Consider the following 6,448-nt stretch of genomic DNA (forward strand, 5'->3'; position numbering starts at 1 on the left):
CCTCCTCCTATTACCTCCCAGGCCCCTGCAGGCTGGAACAATGCAAGCCTGCAGAGCAGGGCTCACTGCAAAACTACAAAATCTGTGGGTTTCTCTGCTAAAATGAGAAATCCACATTTTACTCTAGTAAAGGGGGAAATCCATGGTTTACTTAGTTTTTCCATGGGAAACGGAAAACCTGGATCCCTACAAATAATTAAGACTACCAGTATTAAAGCAAAGAAAAGCAGAAACCTATAGGGTCACTTATAAAAATGATTTCTGGGTATCATGTTACATAGTGAAAGAATATTTTTACACTTTTTATTGTAATACTAGAACTGCATAAGTCAAAGTACAAAGGTCTGGAGTAGCTGAGGGACCTGATGATTTTTCAAGGATAAATTGGTTTGTGTAATTATAAATATTATTTCCCTATCATAACCATCGAAACCTGAATACTACACACTGATTTTAATTGAAAGCAGCACATTTAAATTTAATACAAAGATTAATGATGTCAGTTTCTGCTGAAGTATTGTGTTTCACGGTGTGTAAGTCAAGTTTTGAAGTCTAATTTTTAACTCTTAAAATTCAACCTTGACTTATAGACCATATCAATACTTTTGACCCCCACCCCAGTGCCACCCTGGCCTGGCCCTGACCTGACCATCTTCACCTACTGACAGGTCCCTGTCGCTGGAGGCCATGGGCCCAGGCCCAGGCTGGCTTGTGGTCCTTGCCGTTACTGTGGAGATACTGCTCAGCCAGGCACTGAGCCTGTCCCTGTCCCCTGTGAGAGGTGCTGCCTGGGCTGTGCCAGCTGAGCACCAAGCCTGGCCCCATCCCCTGCCACTGGTGCAGAGCTCAGGAGTTGGCTGGCACAGCGTAGGGAGCACCACTTGCGGGGAATAGGGCCAGGCTCAGTTGGCACGGCCCCCCATCTCTTGCGAGTGACATTGCCTGGGCTGTGCCAGCTGAGCACTAAGCCCAGCCCTGTCCCATGTGAGTGGTGCCGCAGCGCATGTCTACCCCCCGGGTGTCCAGCCCACAGTGAGGGCACGCAGGGACCGGTATACGGTGATCCCATATTTCTGATCCAAAAAGTTAAGTTGACTTATACAACAGATTTACAAAATTTCTAACTGTTTGGATCAGAAACATGGGGTTGACTTATACACCACGTTGACTTGTACACCATGAAAAATAGTAATACCTTCTGAAGTGAATGTAGATTTCTAACCATTCCTGAACATTTCTGAATAATTTTCTATGTTTTGAAAAGAACCACATGGTTCTGGAAGCACAAGCCACATTAACAATTTCCCTTTTGACTTCCTTTTAAAAACATTAACCATAAACCACAGACAATATTGTGGTGTTGGGTAGAGATCATACTAGTGGCCAAAGTTTATAAACTGGAAGCAGATTTTGAGACTGAGTGGGTGGTGCAGCTAGAATGGGAACTTAATGCTGTATCAAATAGATTACATAACGAGGAATTCTATTCAGGACAGTGATCAAAGACAGCCTTTCGGAGTTCGGCATTAGATATATTCACTTCACAGAAAGACTTTTCTTTCAACTGGCATCTCTGCATATTCAGCCAGGGCTCCCAGTATCAAATTTATTCCATTTTTCTTGGTGGACAGGTCAGAAGGGATCTTCTGTTATTCCTGTGAAAGTTCTTCCCCTCCTAATTATGCACTCCCTATACAACTGTGAAATAAAGGGAGAAAAAAGTTTCTTGTATGTCACCCTTTTGTGAGCTCTGAAAATATTATCAGAATAAGCAGCAGAATATTTACAAAATGAAGCTGAAAGACATAATTCTAAAATAGAGAGGGTAAATGATACACTGTTCTCTTCAGAATATGATCACAAGAGTCAGCTAAGTAGAGGAGATTGTTTAGTGCTAGAACTTGCCAAACAAGACACCCACCTAGAAATACTGCTTTAAATCATGTAAAAATTGAACTGAACTTTTTACTTTGAGAACAGCACAAAGCAGCACATCATCAAGATGGTGTTTATTTTAATACTGGAGGATGCTTCCTGTTTCAAGATTGGAACATGATACTGTGCTGATTTAACTGGGGCTATACAAACTTATTTGTAGAGGATATTTTCATAGTAAAAATAAAAGTCATTTATACCAAATTTTAAATCTTCAACCTCAAAAATGAGCTAGAGCATTTTCCTTTATCATATAGGAGGACAGTAAAAATGTGAAGCATCCACAAAGAAGTGACAGTTTCCATCCAGGTGTAATGCATGAGAAATGGTTGCTCAGAGAGATAAACAAAAGACAGCTGGCTCATGTAACTCCAGGTACAATTCCTCCACAGAAAATAGGTTGTAGACAAACATTATTAGCAAACAGGGAAAACAGCACATGCTAAAAATCTCCATAAACCAAGGGGTGGCTACATTATTAAGAAGAGCCGAAAATGGGTAACTCTGGTACATAAGAACTGCTGTTTACTGGGTCGGACCATAGGTCCATTTTGCCTAGTATCCCATGTCACACAGGGGCAGAGAGCAGATGCTGAAAGGAAGAGTGAACAGGGTATGACAGGGCTTTTCTCACTGTTCCTCAGAACAGGAACAGAAGTATAACAGTACATTCAGCATATTAAATTAATTGGAACTTTCTGATATTAAGCCTTCTGCTGTAGATCACTGGAATATATTAAAATCAAGTCAACCTGAATATTGATTACATTACAAAAAGTTTTTGTCAAACACCTGAAATAATTACTTTTCTTTTATTATAACCCATGCTAAGTTTTATTTATATATGCTCTTCTCTCTCATTATGAGGAATTTACTGAAAAAAGTTACAGCACAATTTCCTTCCCCATCCCCCCATGTTCCCAGGTGGATGGTTAAGTATTCTTTACCTTTTTGTTTCTGAGCGTGCATTTGATCTATCAAAAATAAAAATACATACAATATTCTGTACTGACTTCATACAGTATGCAGATGTTTGTGCCAATAAGTATTCAGTTTGTGGCAATGCTTCTATATTTAAAAAGAAACTATTTGTGAAGACTTATTTATGGCACATGTTAAGTTCTCTCTATTCTATATCTTGAAATCTATTAATACACTTGGTTCCTTCTTACTCTCCCTCTGGTACAGAAGAAAATCTATTAAAGTACAGAAGAAAAAAAATCGGTTAAATTGAATAAGAAATGGAACTTAAAATTGAAGTTTTTCTAATTGATTTTGCTTTGATGCCCCAGTCCAGCATAAACATATGCAGAATCAAGGTCTTCATGTTTTATGCACTTTTGTTTAAGATAATTCTCTAAATCGAGTCATAAAATCAGATGTAATTTATTCACATACGGTTTAACATAGTAATCAATGACCAGCTAAAGAAAAACTGAAGATATACCACAGGTAGACCTGAAATGGATACTATTACAATACCTAGGCAGGAACTCCATAAACTTATTCCATTTACAACATCTATACATTTTTCTTTGATTTCAAATACAGACCTTATAATTCATACCAGTCCTGAGAGAAAAGATGAGCCACCTAAATTATCTTTACTTGTCCTCCAGTTTTGTGCTGAGTTTATATTGGAATCTAATTAGTTCCTTTAAATTGCAACATTATGCTAACTATTGGAAAAATACTGAAGTTTAAAGATTCAGGGGAACTTGAAGATTAAAATCCTTCCAATTTTCTGCAAATACATGAAAGCAAAACTTCCAAAACAAGATTATATTTGTCTTCAAGACATCTATTTAAATATAGTAATATTTCTAAAAAAATAATGAATTCTATGAAAATTAATTTTTTATTTCCTAATAGACCATATTGCTAATTTGAACCATTTCAGGTATGCAAATAAAGCAACACAATGTATGAAATATAAACAAGATACAGACATTTTCAATATTAATGTAATTTACTTGCCACATACTCCCATGAAGCATTTCTGCCTGGCTGTGGTATAAATATGTACATTCAAATCCAAATTATCTGAACAACAGACTGACTTTTCTATATTGTGATTTTTCACAAAATTTGAAAAATGTATAAGTACTGAAATCACTTGTAGATGTTTACCCTAATTTAATGCACAAGTTTTCAAAAACCCAGATTCTAGGGTAACTGGGGGAAAAAAGACCTTGTGCCTTCAATCAGCCTGTGTAAACTGGCTATTAGCATCTACACAGCATGTCACAAGTATCAAGACTGTCAGGAAATACAGACTGAATATACAGCAGTGTTAGAAAAAAGCTTTTTCATAGGACAGACATACACCCCCCCCCCAGCCAGATTATGCAGATCAAGTTTGGCATCTTTGAAGTACTGAAAAAGAAATCAGAAAATGTATCTGTACATGAGGAGTGTCAAACTAACGAGCTGGCAGGCTGGATATGGACTGTCACGTTTCTTATGGGTTACATGTCTCACTTCCAGATCTGGCTTCTTGCTGCAGCTGCTAAAGCCATTGTGTTGATGTGGCCAGCACACAGGGGTTAATGCCACTACGTACCCCCACTCACCTTCCCTCCTCCAGCAGATCTGAATGGCAACTGCAGACCAGAAATCTGACAGCAGGTACTGCAGGGAGAACACTTAATTCCCTACATGCTAGCTGCACCAGCAGAGTGGCTCAGATGTTTGCTACTCACACTACAGAAAACCAGTTAAACTGAAAAAAATCCAAGTATTTCAAGTATTCCACCACAAAAGGGTAAATATACTTTGATTTACATTTTGTATTTGCATTTCTTTGGATTACTCACTTGCGTGCAGAGTGTATTTAGTTTTGTTGAAGAGCTAACTATAACTACTGTGTACAATCCCCAACTACAAAGTACACCCTTTTCACATTATGTTTGCAAACCATGGAAAAGGCTCCAACTACAAGTGCCTTCGCTTACATGCGCAGGTAACGCGGGGACATGAGGACAAGAAAGTTAATAAAACGGTTTGTCTGCCATTCTTTAAAACCTAATGTGTGTGTTTTAGATATTTATGATCTGAAGAAGCAATTGCAACGAGTCCCCCCCACCCTTTTGTGCTTAGATCCATGTCAGGTAGCCCTCAACAGGTGCAGCAAATACTAGCACAGTCTTTGCATAAGCCAAGATCAGTTTTCAGAACTAAAAAATACTCTCAGATGATGGCAACTTGAAACAGTCAACATCAAAGTGAACTAAAAAAAACCAGGAGCACTTGAAACAACTTTTAAATGTTCTATTTTTTGTGGTTTCACTTTAAAAGAAAAAAAATGCATTTTTCTGTTCTTCTGTGAAGGCAGGATGGGAACTAAAGGGACAGAAGGCCCTAAACAGACTACATGGGGGGGGGTAGTGTTGAGTATTCGCATGGCCACGCTGTCAAAGGCCGGACGTATATTAATAGAAAGGGACAGGATTTCCTCTCCCCCCGCAATCTCTTTTTTCCATTTACAGTAAAATATCGCTACCTGTCATTATCAGGACAGCGGGTGCTGCTGACACTGAGCGACAAGCCAAACGCGAGGCTGTTGCTACCCAAGACAGATCTTCCCTAATTCACTAGTGAACTGTCCCATACATTCAGACTGGCCCCACGTGCCGAGTAAGACCGGCCACATGCCCAAAAAAGTGACCGGGTGAATCGCGCCATGCAGACGGGCCGCCCCACGTGCAGAGCAGGGACCAGGCCATTCCCCGTCAAGCGGGCGATACGCTCAGCCCGGCCACACGTGCAAAACCACGCGTGGCCCGGTCGAGAGGCCCATGCAGCCGGCCCCGTGGCAAGGCAGTGCCTCAACACGTGCAGCGACTCCCCCGCGAGCTGTCTCCGTCCCGCACCACACGCAGCACTGCCCACAAAACCCTCCCGCGCCTCCAGCCCTGCCACAACCTGCGGCTGGAGCGAGCCAGGCCGCCCCCCCGCGCCTGGGCCCAGGTGAGGCGGCACGGCTGTTTCCGCCCGAGCAACAGGCGGTGGCGGCCCCGCAGCCACCTCCCAGAAGAGCCGCGGCCCCGGGGCGGGGGCACGCGTCGCACGCCGCGCGGCGGTACCTGCGGGCTGCCTCCTCCTCCCTTGGGGCTCGCGCTTCTTCCTCTTCCTCCTGGCTCCCGTTTTTTTTCTTTTTTCTTTTCTTTTTTTTTTTTTTTTTTCTTTTCGGGTCGCCGCTTCAAGATGGCGGCGATGGGACCGGGTCACGTGACAGCGGCAGGGATCAGGTGACCGGCGAGTGTGAGAGCCCCGCTCCTCCTGCCCGTCGCCATGGAGACCGCGGGGCCCCGCTCCCTCCCCCGGCCCTTCCAGACTTCCTGGCCCAGGGGCTGGCGGCTTCCCTAGAGATACCCCGGGAGCCTGCGGTGCCCTTGTTGGCACAGCACGGTTCTCACCCTTCTGGTCCCCGAGCAAACTCGCCGAGGTGCTGAGCCCAGGAAGACAGGGACATGTCCCCTTTCTGCAGGTGAAATGTCCCATGGGCAGAGGT

At 42.6% G+C, this 6,448-nt stretch overlaps 1 protein-coding gene across 1 annotated transcript in view; it reads right to left on the reverse strand.

Moving 5' to 3' along the window:
- Positions 1-6,174, reverse strand: part of ZNF507 (zinc finger protein 507) — a 38,555-nt gene extending 32,381 nt beyond the window's left edge. The window contains exon 1 of the mRNA XM_090063183.1: positions 6,021-6,174. The gene's annotated coding sequence lies outside the window, so the exon portion shown is untranslated. The remainder of the gene's footprint in view (positions 1-6,020) is intronic.
- Between the last annotated feature and the right edge of the window lie 274 nt (positions 6,175-6,448).

The sequence above is a fragment of the Crocodylus siamensis genome, chromosome 9 (assembly GCF_052110815.1).
Source record: "Crocodylus siamensis isolate JL-2025a chromosome 9, ASM5211081v1, whole genome shotgun sequence".
NCBI classification, from domain to species: domain Eukaryota; kingdom Metazoa; phylum Chordata; order Crocodylia; family Crocodylidae; genus Crocodylus; species Crocodylus siamensis.